This window comes from Pleurodeles waltl, unplaced genomic scaffold (assembly GCF_031143425.1).
Source record: "Pleurodeles waltl isolate 20211129_DDA unplaced genomic scaffold, aPleWal1.hap1.20221129 scaffold_67, whole genome shotgun sequence".
Taxonomy (NCBI): Eukaryota; Metazoa; Chordata; class Amphibia; order Caudata; family Salamandridae; genus Pleurodeles; species Pleurodeles waltl.
Window position 1 is genome coordinate 27,143 of NW_027150384.1, and position 14,965 is coordinate 42,107.

The following is a 14,965-nucleotide window of genomic DNA, read 5'->3' on the forward strand; positions in this document are numbered from 1 at the left end:
GTAAGTGTTAATATTGTCATTGTTCACGCCTTCACCAATCACAGGGGGGGGCAACATGCCTGCATCCTCACCGCACACTCCCTATCATTCTTACACTGAGCGCCAAGCTTTCCAAAGTTTAAGAATCTACACAACTTTCAGCATTCCTGCTGAGTTCATTGGCCGACATACTTGTTGTGATGGTTTTGCCATTTTATTTCCTGAGCTGTACTTTTCTCAAGAAAGTTAGTTCCCATTATTTTTAATAAACCATTGAGAATGCTGAGAAATCACTTTGTGCGTCTGCGACAAGACACATTTATTTTTTTGAATTCTAAGTAAAGGTAATCAAGATGGAAAGACAATGGCTGTATGACTGACTTCAACAGAAAGCCCTCCCCCATGCTTGCTGCTGAAATATTGAGATATTAGAAAAGCACTGAAAATGTGCATTGCTAAAGCGGCATGTGTTTTCCAGAGTACGCAAATGAAGAGGAAAAGCACGCCTTGCCAATTAAAATGCAGAGTCACCCTTTGTAGTTATTGTGCGATGAGTTTCCAAAAAGTACTCCGGTGGTAGATGAAATGATGCTGATTGTAGGTTTGTGATGCTGGAGAATGAGATAGGCATCTGAAAATAAACAGCATGCATCCTGAAGACACAGCTTGATATGTGACCTCGGTCTTTAAATGCCCAGCACACATACACATGGTCACCATGGGCCCCACTGCTGGCAGGTACATAACCTGAAGGCTGCAGTCACATGCTGCTTCCGTCCCTTCGATAGCTCAGTTGGTAGAGCGGAGGACTGTAGTGGTGAAGCTGATATCCTTAGGTCGCTGGTTCAAATCCGGCTCGAAGGATTTTTTTTCGTATTTGCTCTTCATATTTCTTTTCACATTCTGAAATTAAAATACGCCATGTTTTGAAGCAACGACGCTAGAGCTTGACAATTGTTTTTGTCTCCCCCATTTTTCTCAGATGGCACCAAGAAGTGAATTTAGCCAGAGCAGAAATGGATGGAGGTGCAGCCGCTGATCCCAGGGATTGTCAGAGAGAGAAAAGGAGGAGTCTGTGCAGAGGAAGCTGTAAATCAGTGATACAAAGAGAGCGGCTCTTTCCTTGCACAGATGGGGTCAACACTGACATTTCTGTGGGTGCAGCGCCCCCAGCAGGGGGACAGGTAGAACAATCAGTAGGAGGTCAGGTACCAGGGAGTCATCAGTTCCTCGTTAGTATAGTGGTCAGTATCCCCGCCTGTCACGCGGGAGACCGGGGTTCAATTCCCCGACGGGGAGACTATGTTTATGACTTAACCATGTTTACACTTTAGAAATACATTTTGTTATTTGTTTCGTTTACAATCTCGACATTTGAGAAGTATTGCGATTTAATGTATATGAAGTGCACTGTATAATATGATCAGTGGCAGCATATAGAATTGTAATAAATACCAACACCGAGGCGCCTCTAGCAGAGCTGGCAGGCTTGGAAATCCAACAGAGAAAGCTTTCAACATGAAGGAATCAAGTTTTGGGAACACATTTGTACATTTTGATTTTAAGTTATGGACCACTTAGTCGACAGCGAATGTTTAATATTTACAGAAAAACAAAGTACTATGTGGTGAACAATTGGTACTGGCTGTTTTGCTTGATTATCAATTCCACGTAATCGCGTCATGGTTAATTTCAAATGTATTATAAGCTTCATCACTATTACTTTTTCTAGTTGCGCCTCTGATTTTCAACTAAAACTATATATCATCTATACAAACAATTAGAACCAAACTGTATCTTTTTTAATAACGAACGTACTTTTCTGAAATTGGAGTGAATGCAAGTTGTAGTAACGAAGAAACGTAGGCTTCCGGGTAGTGTATTGGTTATTCATGTTTTTAGGGTCGAGCCTGCGTTGCATGCGCTCGCGCATGCGTATCGCAGCGAGACGCTTTAGTGTTTAGAAAAGGGCTCGGAGCCCTGTCAACGTCACGTCAGTGTTTTTTATTGGTACGTGGGCTTGCCTAATAAAATCCGCTTGCTTTCATTAGTCGAAGGCACGCATAGGTCATGCCTTTTCCGGTGGCTCGCCCTCCTCCAGCGCAGCGACCAAGTACAGAAAACATGCGAGGCTCGCTGTTTTCCATCGGGCTCATGGACTTCTTTTTCTCTCATTCACGAGCGCGATCTCGCTTGGCAGAAGTCGAGCACTTTACATAATTAACTTCACTTTTTCGGGTTATGTACATAAATGCACTTTTGCCCGATAGGTGAAAAGTCGGGTTAGGAGTTTACAACGCGATCAGCTGTAACATGAGCAAACGCGAGACCCGTTGCATTGCAAATGCTTGTTTTAATAGTTTGTGTCTCCGTCAAGTATTCTCCATCTATTTAATGTAAATCTATTTAATGTGCAGTATCTCTTTCTTCGTGGTCTCCATGAATGCAGTGTGTCTTCCATGTCTGGTGTTTTATTCTGGCTTTTTGTATATCTTGGTCAGTCGGCGAAAGCGTAGGTTTAAGCCTGTGTGGTGATGTCTGGTCCACACTGCTGTAAAGAGAGCAGCGACCCCCGGCGAGGCTTCTTTCAGACTAAGGGGGGAGGTGATGAGAGACCTGGACACCTGTAAAGATACCTGTGAGCTCTCCAAAACAACAGAGCCCCTCCATGGGCTCTTGGCTAGGACGTTAGACTGAAGCTCTAAAGATCCCAGGTTTCCACAGTGACTTTTTGTTTGATATCCATTACCTTCAGTGCTGAGTAGTCAAACTTTAAACCCTCTCAAACTTGGTAAAATAAAACATTACTTTAACAACATCAATCTATTTCCCTCCACATTCCAGCTTCTTTCTTTCTTCACCCCTCATTTCTTTCTGAGCCCCCTTCAGTCCGTCTTTATTTTCTTTATTGGAACAAGTTTCTCAAAGCCCTACTCAGTGTGAGTCTCAGAACTGAGAGAATACTATCACAGGCTGTAAGTTCACTGCTAAGAGGAAAGTTTTACTCCTTGTATGAAGGTCCGAAAGAGTGGAGTGCAACTTTCCACAAACTACTATTTAAATACAATCTCCCGGACCTTCCGTAACCTGAGTCTAGACAGAAATATTTAGAATTCTTCTCTGAAAAAGTGGCAACCCTCCTGCAGGGCTTGAAAGCAGACAATACTCATCATTAGAATCCACAGCCAGCAACACTAGAAAACTGCCACTCATGACCAAGTTAGCAGCAAGTTGGGCCACGGGGATGCTCTCTATGCTTGAAACATCAGATAACTCACTAGAAAACTACCTGGAATTTGGCACCCAGACTCATCCTCAACCTCCCGCTCTGAATTCACATCTCACCATACCTCAGAGAGCTCCACTGTCTCCCGAAACAGAAATGAACTAATTTCAAACACCTTACATACACATTCAAGGCACAACACAACGTAGGCCCCACCTACTTGACCAGTTGCTTCTCTTTCCACAACCACCAAGAGACTTCCATCTACTCAGGGCTCCTACTCACACACATCCCATACATACAGAGAACCAGATCAGGAGGATGGGTGTTCTGTTGCATCACTCCTAAAGCATGGAATGGACTCCCATTTCACACAAGAGCATTTTATTCTCTTCTTCAATTCTGCAAGAAGTTGAAGACCTGCGTTTTTAATAAACCAACCTACCTTAGACAGGGCTACACACACACACGCCTGCTCAGCGCCAGGAAACCCTTGCAGGTGATTGCGTGCCTTACAAATACCCATTACGTTACAGATGCACCCCCAGGGCTCCACCAGATGTTTCACAGCAATGGGTGTGACAGAGCATAACATGGCTGTGCCTTTATGCTTTCTTTGGTAGAAGAGAAGGACAGCATTTACCTTCATATATTGTGTGAAAAACTATACCCATGTAAATGTGATGCATTAAAAGACCACAACATTATGGTGCCTTTGTGAGTGATATTACACTTGTTAGATATAAACTGCTTTTATGAAATGTTAACCAGATGCATTTATACCTTGGTATCTTAACAAATGATATATTTTATAGTCACTCATCATTTACTGTGTTTAAGACAATTGCATTTGTAAAAACATAACTAAAATGTGCTTCCATTCCATTGTTCAAGCTGGAGTTAAGGTCTGCCAATTCCTATGTTTAATTTCAACATGAAACTTGCTTTGTTTGTGCGCTATTTTTCTTTCGTCTGCAGGTGATAGGTAAGGAAGAGAGAGTTGGGTTGCCAAGGACGAAACTTGGTAACAAGGAGCTACAAGAACGGCTCCCTTACTATATTCCTGGGCATGGATGTAATCCAAGGTGGAGCAGATGTGTTCAGAAGAGGATAAAAGTGAATTGGACATAATTCACAATGGTGTCTTGTTAGTAATTGTTTCTTTGGGTGTGATGTCAGCTACTGGAAGGCTCTGGGGTGATTAAAGTGTTGTTCAGTTAGGCAGAGATTCAGAATCTTTTTGCCCCCTTGACTAGAGTGGACTCTAAGGGAAAGATAACTCTCCTTGACTAAGTGGCAGTCGCGACTCACAGGGTTTACCAGAGGTGGGGTGGAGAGCGGGGTGTGGGGAGGCAAGGAGAATATTAACAATATTAAAAAGTTAAAAAACTAAAAACTTACCTGCTCCGTCGCACCGCTGCTCCTCCGTCAGCAGCAGGCTCCCAGCCTGCCCTGCGGCCAATCCTGACGCTGCTCAGAGAAGCGTTAGGATTGGCTGGGAGTGCCCAGCCACGGTGCTCCCAGACAGACTGGGAGCCTGTGCCTGCTCTCTCCAGCCCAGCAGCAGTGTGCCCCAGATGGCCGGCCAAACACACATGTGCACTGAGGGGAGTGCACAGTGCACTCCCCTCACTGCTCGTCACCCCCAATGCCCCACCCCTTTATAATTCTCAGTATAATGTACATGCGACATCAGCTCCCGCGAGTTTCTGTAGTGTAGTGGTTATCACGTTCGCTGCCCCTGTGAAAGGTCGCGGGTTTGAAACTGGGCGGAAACACTTTTAACACTTCCATCTACCTTGTTCTGCATTATTATTAATATCTATGACCACCTAACTTGTTCTGCATTATTAATATATATGACGAGCGATACTTCTGTGCTACAATTTTAATTGATATCATCCATATAGTAACATATTTCAAATAAACAAGATAAGCAACGCATAGATGATGTAAACTGTGCAAAAGATATTAGCTCGCTTGTAATTAGTACGGGACTGAAAATTTTAAAATAATACAAAACTAAAGAAATGAATGTTAAATTATTAAAACTACAGCAGGTTCTACCGAGATTCAAACTCAGATCGCTGGACTCAAAGTCCAGAGTGCTAACCATTACACCATGGAACCTTCCATTGACAAGCATGAGGTGCGTTAGTAGTGAAATGACAGTATCCTGTAGTGTGCACGTCTCCTTGTAAAAGTCCTGATGTTTTTCAGATGTCAGGTTATTAATGGCAAGGAACACAAGCATTGGCAAAGCCAATAGGTATCGCCTATGTGATAGCTACTGGTTTTGCCAGTGATTTAGCCATGCTGCAACATGGCTGAAAGTAAAGGAAAAAAGCTGTATATGACACAGCCAGCATTGATCACTTCATAGTGCTTTTTTTTACATTCATCCATGCTGCACTGAAGCCAGAGCTGCTGTACAATGTGGCTAAAAAAACATTCACAAAACCAATAGATCCCACATAGGCAAGATCTATTAGCTTTACCAAGGCTTGTTTGTCATCTGGAGCCATTGTGGTACTGCCATGAAAGAGCTGCCAACAATAGCCAGGCCCTGTTCATACTGCAATTCGGGTCATCATTCACACTGCTGTCAAGAAACCAGTAATGTTTTATAAAAACACAGCTGAGTGATTTGAGCTAAAAAAAAAGTGTTTGCTCCTTAAGTGCATTTTTCAGTCCGGGGGGGGGGGGATTACATACATTGCAGTGTTGAACCAACGCTTCTGCATTTCTGGGATGCATATGTTACACTTGTACTGATCCTGTTTTGTGATGACATTTGTGGCATATCAACGTGCTAAATAAAAAGACATTTGCGCTGACTAACCAGGGCAAATACGTTCAAATGACGATGCCCAATTGCTGTAGCATCAGTGCAGGGTATGTAATGTAGCGCCTGGGGTCTAGCTTCTATGCCCCAACCATAATCTCCCTTCTGGTGATGCGTGTCACGAGCTACACTTTATGTGGAAGCGCGAGGGATGCCTGAAGAAGTCAAAGACACGCAGGCAGCCGTGGGACTGACACTGTGCTCGAGAGCGCCTAGCAGCAGAGTTTCTAGGTGCTTCCAGGGGTGAGATGATGGCTGTCAGGCCTTTGCTGGGAGCCAGGGGGGGACGAGGAGTTTTCACAACAGATGCTTGTCTCAAAAAGGTGGGGTGGGCTAGGGCAGAGTCAGTCATGGGCAGCCTCCAAGATGGCTCACTAGTAAAGTGCCCCCTGCTGGTACCTGAGCATGACTTACAGGTCACATTCTTAAATCCGAGCCGAGTGGGCTCAACGCTTTTCCCTCACAAGGTATATAAAGTGGCTGCTATGAATACTGGTTATTTACGGTGCTATGAAGGTGACATATGGAAATAGCAAACACTTTAGAAATCAGGTCACTTTACTTTCCTTTTGTTGCACAAGAGCACAGAACCGGATGAGCAGCTCCTCACGTGCACTGTGGCTGGCCAGGGATGGACACTTTACAGAACCAGTGCTGAGCCTCTTAAGCAGAGCTGGATCTGTTCAAGTCTGTGCAAACCCTGGGCCTGCTCACAGCCTGGCAAGCTGCAGACAATGTTGGGTGCAGCCTTAAATGTGAAATCGTTCCAAGTTGCCACTGTTTGTAGTGAGTTTAACAGACACTGTCTCTGGCTTCCTTCCTGCACGAGGCCAGGTAGCAAGCAGTATCACTCCCCCCATCCTGTGTGTTAGAGAATGGTTTCCATTGCAGTGGGAGGCGGGGCCGTCCATGCCAGGTTTTCAAGGTGACCTCGGACGAGCTTAATATGTAACTGTTGTTCATTTCTGGCAATCATATATATATCTTGTGGATATCCTGCAAATCCGGCATGGATCCGACTCTACTGGACTTATGTTGGGCACCCTTGCACTAGAGCAAGGTTTTTTATGTAAAACTGGTAAGTGTTAATATTGTCATTGTTCACGCCTTCACCAATCACAGGGGGGGGCAACATGCCTGCATCCTCACCGCACACTCCCTATCATTCTTACACTGAGCGCCAAGCTTTCCAAAGTTTAAGAATCTACACAACTTTCAGCATTCCTGCTGAGTTCATTGGCCGACATACTTGTTGTGATGGTTTTGCCATTTTATTTCCTGAGCTGTACTTTTCTCAAGAAAGTTAGTTCCCATTATTTTTAATAAACCATTGAGAATGCTGAGAAATCACTTTGTGCGTCTGCGACAAGACACATTTATTTTTTTGAATTCTAAGTAAAGGTAATCAAGATGGAAAGACAATGGCTGTATGACTGACTTCAACAGAAAGCCCTCCCCCATGCTTGCTGCTGAAATATTGAGATATTAGAAAAGCACTGAAAATGTGCATTGCTAAAGCGGCATGTGTTTTCCAGAGTACGCAAATGAAGAGGAAAAGCACGCCTTGCCAATTAAAATGCAGAGTCACCCTTTGTAGTTATTGTGCGATGAGTTTCCAAAAAGTACTCCGGTGGTAGATGAAATGATGCTGATTGTAGGTTTGTGATGCTGGAGAATGAGATAGGCATCTGAAAATAACCAGCATGCATCCTGAAGACACAGCTTGATATGTGACCTCGGTCTTTAAATGCCCAGCACACATACACATGATCACCATGGGCCCCACTGCTGGCAGGTACATAACCTGAAGGCTGCAGTCACATGATGCTTCCGTCCCTTCGATAGCTCAGTTGGTAGAGCGGAGGACTGTAGTGGTGAAGCTGATATCCTTAGGTCGCTGGTTCAAATCCGGCTCGAAGGATTTTTTTTCGTATTTGCTCTTCATATTTCTTTTCACATTCTGAAATTAAAATACGCCATGTTTTGAAGCAACGACGCTAGAGCTTGACAATTGTTTTTGTCTCCCCCATTTTTCTCAGATGGCACCAAGAAGTGAATTTAGCCAGAGCAGAAATGGACGGAGGTGCAGCCGCTGATCCCAGTGACTGTCAGAGAGAGAAAAGGAGGAGTCTGTGCAGAGGAAGCTGTAAATCAGTGATACAAAGAGAGCGGCTCTTTCCTTGCACAGATGGGGTCAACACTGACATTTCTGTGGGTGCAGCGCCCCCAGCAGGGGGACAGGTAGAACAATCAGTAGGAGGTCAGGTACCAGGGTTATCAGTTCCTCGTTAGTATAGTGGTCAGTATCCCCGCCTGTCACGCGGGAGACCGGGGTTCAATTCCCCGACGGGGAGACTATGTTTATGACTTAACCATGTTTACACTTTAGAAATACATTTTGTTATTTGTTTCGTTTACAATCTCGACATTTTAGAAGTATTGCGATTTAATGTATATGAAGTGCACTGTATAATATGATCAGTGGCAGCATATAGAATTGTAATAAATACCAACACCGAGGCGCCTCTAGCAGAGCTGGCAGGCTTGGAAATCCAACAGAGAAAGCTTTCAACATGAAGGAATCAAGTTTTCGGAACACATTTGTACATTTTTATTTTAAGTTATGGACCACTTAGTCGACAGCGAATGTTTAATATTTACAGAAAAACAAAGTACTATGTGGTGAACAATTGGTACTGGCTGTTTTGCTTGATTATCAATTCCACGTAATCGCGTCATGGTTAATTTCAAATGTATTATAAGCTTCATCACTATTACTTTTTCTAGTTGCGCCTCTGATTTTCAACTAAAACTATATATCATCTATACAAACAATTAGAACCAAACTGTATCTTTTTTAATAACGAACGTACTTTTCTGAAATTGGAGTGAATGCAAGTTGTAGTAACGAAGAAACGTAGGCTTCCGGGTAGTGTATTGGTTATTCATGTTTTTAGGGTCGAGCCTGCGTTGCATGCGCTCGCGCATGCGTATCGCAGCGAGACGCTTTAGTGTTTAGAAAAGGGCTCGGAGCCCTGTCAACGTCACGTCAGTGTTTTTTATTGGTACGTGGGCTTGCCTAATAAAATCCGCTTGCTTTCATTAGTCGAAGGCACGCATAGGTCATGCCTTTTCCGGTGGCTCGCCCTCCTCCAGCGCAGCGACCAAGTACAGAAAACATGCGAGGCTCGCTGTTTTCCATCGGGCTCATGGACTTCTTTTTCTCTCATTCACGAGCGCGATCTCGCTTGGCAGAAGTCGAGCACTTTACATAATTAACTTCACTTTTTCGGGTTATGTACATAAATGCACTTTTGCCCGATAGGTGAAAAGTCGGGTTAGGAGTTTACAACGCGATCAGCTGTAACATGAGCAAACGCGAGACCCGTTGCATTGCAAATGCTTGTTTTAATAGTTTGTGTCTCCGTCAAGTATTCTCCATCTATTTAATGTAAATCTATTTAATGTGCAGTATCTCTTTCTTCGTGGTCTCCATGAATGCAGTGTGTCTTCCATGTCTGGTGTTTTATTCTGGCTTTTTGTATATCTTGGTCAGTCGGCGAAAGCGTAGGTTTAAGCCTGTGTGGTGATGTCTGGTCCACACTGCTGTAAAGAGAGCAGCGACCCCCGGCGAGGCTTCTTTCAGACTAAGGGGGGAGGTGATGAGAGACCTGGACACCTGTAAAGATACCTGTGAGCTCTCCAAAACAACAGAGCCCCTCCATGGGCTCTTGGCTAGGACGTTAGACTGAAGCTCTAAAGATCCCAGGTTTCCACAGTGACTTTTTGTTTGATATCCATTACCTTCAGTGCTGAGTAGTCAAACTTTAAACCCTCTCAAACTTGGTAAAATAAAACATTACTTTAACAACATCAATCTATTTCCCTCCACATTCCAGCTTCTTTCTTTCTTCACCCCTCATTTCTTTCTGAGCCCCCTTCAGTCCGTCTTTATTTTCTTTATTGGAACAAGTTTCTCAAAGCCCTACTCAGTGTGAGTCTCAGAACTGAGAGAATACTATCACAGGCTGTAAGTTCACTGCTAAGAGGAAAGTTTTACTCCTTGTATGAAGGTCCGAAAGAGTGGAGTGCAACTTTCCACAAACTACTATTTAAATACAATCTCCCGGACCTTCCGTAACCTGAGTCTAGACAGAAATATTTAGAATTCTTCTCTGAAAAAGTGGCAACCCTCCTGCAGGGCTTGAAAGCAGACAATACTCATCATTAGAATCCACAGCCAGCAACACTAGAAAACTGCCACTCATGACCAAGTTAGCAGCAAGTTGGGCCACGGGGATGCTCTCTATGCTTGAAACATCAGATAACTCACTAGAAAACTACCTGGAATTTGGCACCCAGACTCATCCTCAACCTCCCGCTCTGAATTCACATCTCACCATACCTCAGAGAGCTCCACTGTCTCCCGAAACAGAAATGAACTAATTTCAAACACCTTACATACACATTCAAGGCACAACACAACGTAGGCCCCACCTACTTGACCAGTTGCTTCTCTTTCCACAACCACCAAGAGACTTCCATCTACTCAGGGCTCCTACTCACACACATCCCATACATACAGAGAACCAGATCAGGAGGATGGGTGTTCTGTTGCATCACTCCTAAAGCATGGAATGGACTCCCATTTCACACAAGAGCATTTTATTCTCTTCTTCAATTCTGCAAGAAGTTGAAGACCTGCGTTTTTAATAAACCAACCTACCTTAGACAGGGCTACACACACACACGCCTGCTCAGCGCCAGGAAACCCTTGCAGGTGATTGCGTGCCTTACAAATACCCATTACGTTACAGATGCACCCCCAGGGCTCCACCAGATGTTTCACAGCAATGGGTGTGACAGAGCATAACATGGCTGTGCCTTTATGCTTTCTTTGGTAGAAGAGAAGGACAGCATTTACCTTCATATATTGTGTGAAAAACTATACCCATGTAAATGTGATGCATTAAAAGACCACAACATTATGGTGCCTTTGTGAGTGATATTACACTTGTTAGATATAAACTGCTTTTATGAAATGTTAACCAGATGCATTTATACCTTGGTATCTTAACAAATGATATATTTTATAGTCACTCATCATTTACTGTGTTTAAGACAATTGCATTTGTAAAAACATAACTAAAATGTGCTTCCATTCCATTGTTCAAGCTGGAGTTAAGGTCTGCCAATTCCTATGTTTAATTTCAACATGAAACTTGCTTTGTTTGTGCGCTATTTTTCTTTCGTCTGCAGGTGATAGGTAAGGAAGAGAGAGTTGGGTTGCCAAGGACGAAACTTGGTAACAAGGAGCTACAAGAACGGCTCCCTTACTATATTCCTGGGCATGGATGTAATCCAAGGTGGAGCAGATGTGTTCAGAAGAGGATAAAAGTGAATTGGACATAATTCACAATGGTGTCTTGTTAGTAATTGTTTCTTTGGGTGTGATGTCAGCTACTGGAAGGCTCTGGGGTGATTAAAGTGTTGTTCAGTTAGGCAGAGATTCAGAATCTTTTTGCCCCCTTGACTAGAGTGGACTCTAAGGGAAAGATAACTCTCCTTGACTAAGTGGCAGTCGCGACTCACAGGGGTTACCAGAGGTGGGGTGGAGAGCGGGGTGTGGGGAGGCAAGGAGAATATTAACAATATTAAAAAGTTAAAAAACTAAAAACTTACCTGCTCCGTCGCACCGCTGCTCCTCCGTCAGCAGCAGGCTCCCAGCCTGCCCTGCGGCCAATCCTGACGCTGCTCAGAGAAGCGTTAGGATTGGCTGGGAGTGCCCAGCCACGGTGCTCCCAGACAGACTGGGAGCCTGTGCCTGCTCTCTCCAGCCCGGCAGCAGTGTGCCCCAGATGGCCGGCCAAACACACATGTGCACTGAGGGGAGTGCACAGTGCACTCCCCTCACTGCTCGTCACCCCCAATGCCCCACCCCTTTATAATTCTCAGTATAATGTACATGCGACATCAGCTCCCGCGAGTTTCTGTAGTGTAGTGGTTATCACGTTCGCTGCCCCCGTGAAAGGTCGCGGGTTTGAAACTGGGCGGAAACACTTTTAACACTTCCATCTACCTTGTTCTGCATTATTATTAATATCTATGACCACCTAACTTGTTCTGCATTATTAATATATATGACGAGCGATACTTCTGTGCTACAATTTTAATTGATATCATCCATATAGTAACATATTTCAAATAAACAAGATAAGCAACGCATAGATGATGTAAACTGTGCAAAAGATATTAGCTCGCTTGTAATTAGTACGGGACTGAAAATTTTAAAATAATACAAAACTAAAGAAATGAATGTTAAATTATTAAAACTACAGCAGGTTCTACCGAGATTCAAACTCAGATCGCTGGACTCAAAGTCCAGAGTGCTAACCATTACACCATGGAACCTTCCATTGACAAGCATGAGGTGCGTTAGTAGTGAAATGACAGTATCCTGTAGTGTGCACGTCTCCTTGTAAAAGTCCTGATGTTTTTCAGATGTCAGGTTATTAATGGCAAGGAACACAAGCATTGGCAAAGCCAATAGGTATCGCCTATGTGATAGCTACTGGTTTTGCCAGTGATTTAGCCATGCTGCAACATGGCTGAAAGTAAAGGAAAAAAGCTGTATATGACACAGCCAGCATTGATCACTTCATAGTGCTTTTTTTTACATTCATCCATGCTGCACTGAAGCCAGAGCTGCTGTACAATGTGGCTAAAAAAACATTCACAAAACCAATAGATCCCACATAGGCAAGATCTATTAGCTTTACCAAGGCTTGTTTGTCATCTGGAGCCATTGTGGTACTGCCATGAAAGAGCTGCCAACAATAGCCAGGCCCTGTTCATACTGCAATTCGGGTCATCATTCACACTGCTGTCAAGAAACCAGTAATGTTTTATAAAAACACAGCTGAGTCATTTGAGCTAAAAAAAAAGTGTTTGCTCCTTAAGTGCATTTTTCAGTCCGGGGGGGGGGGGGATTACATACATTGCAGTGTTGAACCAACGCTTCTGCATTTCTGGGATGCATATGTTACACTTGTACTGATCCTGTTTTGTGATGACATTTGTGGCATATCAACGTGCTAAATAAAAAGACATTTGCGCTGACTAACCAGGGCAAATACGTTCAAATGACGATGCCCAATTGCTGTAGCATCAGTGCAGGGTATGTAATGTAGCGCCTGGGGTCTAGCTTCTATGCCCCAACCATAATCTCCCTTCTGGTGATGCGTGTCACGAGCTACACTTTATGTGGAAGCGCGAGGGATGCCTGAAGAAGTCAAAGACACGCAGGCAGCCGTGGGACTGACACTGTGCTCGAGAGCGCCTAGCAGCAGAGTTTCTAGGTGCTTCCAGGGGTGAGATGATGGCTGTCAGGCCTTTGCTGGGAGCCAGGGGGGGACGAGGAGTTTTCACAACAGATGCTTGTCTCAAAAAGGTGGGGTGGGCTAGGGCAGAGTCAGTCATGGGCAGCCTCCAAGATGGCTCACTAGTAAAGTGCCCCCTGCTGGTACCTGAGCATGACTTACAGGTCACATTCTTAAATCCGAGCCGAGTGGGCTCAACGCTTTTCCCTCACAAGGTATATAAAGTGGCTGCTATGAATACTGGTTATTTACGGTGCTATGAAGGTGACATATGGAAATAGCAAACACTTTAGAAATCAGGTCACTTTACTTTCCTTTTGTTGCACAAGAGCACAGAACCGGATGAGCAGCTCCTCACGTGCACTGTGGCTGGCCAGGGATGGACACTTTACAGAACCAGTGCTGAGCCTCTTAAGCAGAGCTGGATCTGTTCAAGTCTGTGCAAACCCTGGGCCTGCTCACAGCCTGGCAAGCTGCAGACAATGTTGGGTGCAGCCTTAAATGTGAAATCGTTCCAAGTTGCCACTGTTTGTAGTGAGTTTAACAGACACTGTCTCTGGCTTCCTTCCTGCACGAGGCCAGGTAGCAAGCAGTATCACTCCCCCCATCCTGTGTGTTAGAGAATGGTTTCCATTGCAGTGGGAGGCGGGGCCGTCCATGCCAGGTTTTCAAGGTGACCTCGGACGAGCTTAATATGTAACTGTTGTTCATTTCTGGCAATCATATATATATCTTGTGGATATCCTGCAAATCCGGCATGGATCCGACTCTACTGGACTTATGTTGGGCACCCTTGCACTAGAGCAAGGTTTTTTATGTAAAACTGGTAAGTGTTAATATTGTCATTGTTCACGCCTTCACCAATCACAGGGGGGGGCAACATGCCTGCATCCTCACCGCACACTCCCTATCATTCTTACACTGAGCGCCAAGCTTTCCAAAGTTTAAGAATCTACACAACTTTCAGCATTCCTGCTGAGTTCATTGGCCGACATACTTGTTGTGATGGTTTTGCCATTTTATTTCCTGAGCTGTACTTTTCTCAAGAAAGTTAGTTCCCATTATTTTTAATAAACCATTGAGAATGCTGAGAAATCACTTTGTGCGTCTGCGACAAGACACATTTATTTTTTTGAATTCTAAGTAAAGGTAATCAAGATGGAAAGACAATGGCTGTATGACTGACTTCAACAGAAAGCCCTCCCCCATGCTTGCTGCTGAAATATTGAGATATTAGAAAAGCACTGAAAATGTGCATTGCTAAAGCGGCATGTGTTTTCCAGAGTACGCAAATGAAGAGGAAAAGCACGCCTTGCCAATTAAAATGCAGAGTCACCCTTTGTAGTTATTGTGCGATGAGTTTCCAAAAAGTACTCCGGTGGTAGATGAAATGATGCTGATTGTAGGTTTGTGATGCTGGAGAATGAGATAGGCATCTGAAAATAACCAGCATGCATCCTGAAGACACAGCTTGATATGTGACCTCGGTCTTTAAATGCCCAGCACACATACACATGATCACCATGGGCCCCACTG

General features: G+C 44.1%; 4 non-coding genes across 4 annotated transcripts; all 4 read left to right on the top strand.

The window, feature by feature from the left end:
* Nucleotides 1-757: 757 nt before the first annotated feature.
* Nucleotides 758-843, top strand: TRNAY-GUA (transfer RNA tyrosine (anticodon GUA)). The gene is given in 2 exon segments: nt 758-794; nt 808-843. It is a non-coding gene; the product is annotated as a tRNA-Tyr (tRNA).
* Nucleotides 844-1,206: 363 nt separating this feature from the next.
* Nucleotides 1,207-1,278, top strand: TRNAD-GUC (transfer RNA aspartic acid (anticodon GUC)). Its single transcript has one exon. It is a non-coding gene; the product is annotated as a tRNA-Asp (tRNA).
* A 6,607-nt stretch (nt 1,279-7,885) lies between these two features.
* Nucleotides 7,886-7,971, top strand: TRNAY-GUA (transfer RNA tyrosine (anticodon GUA)). The gene is given in 2 exon segments: nt 7,886-7,922; nt 7,936-7,971. It is a non-coding gene; the product is annotated as a tRNA-Tyr (tRNA).
* A 361-nt stretch (nt 7,972-8,332) lies between these two features.
* On the top strand, nt 8,333-8,404 carry TRNAD-GUC (transfer RNA aspartic acid (anticodon GUC)). Its single transcript has one exon. It is a non-coding gene; the product is annotated as a tRNA-Asp (tRNA).
* Nucleotides 8,405-14,965: the final 6,561 nt, after the last annotated feature.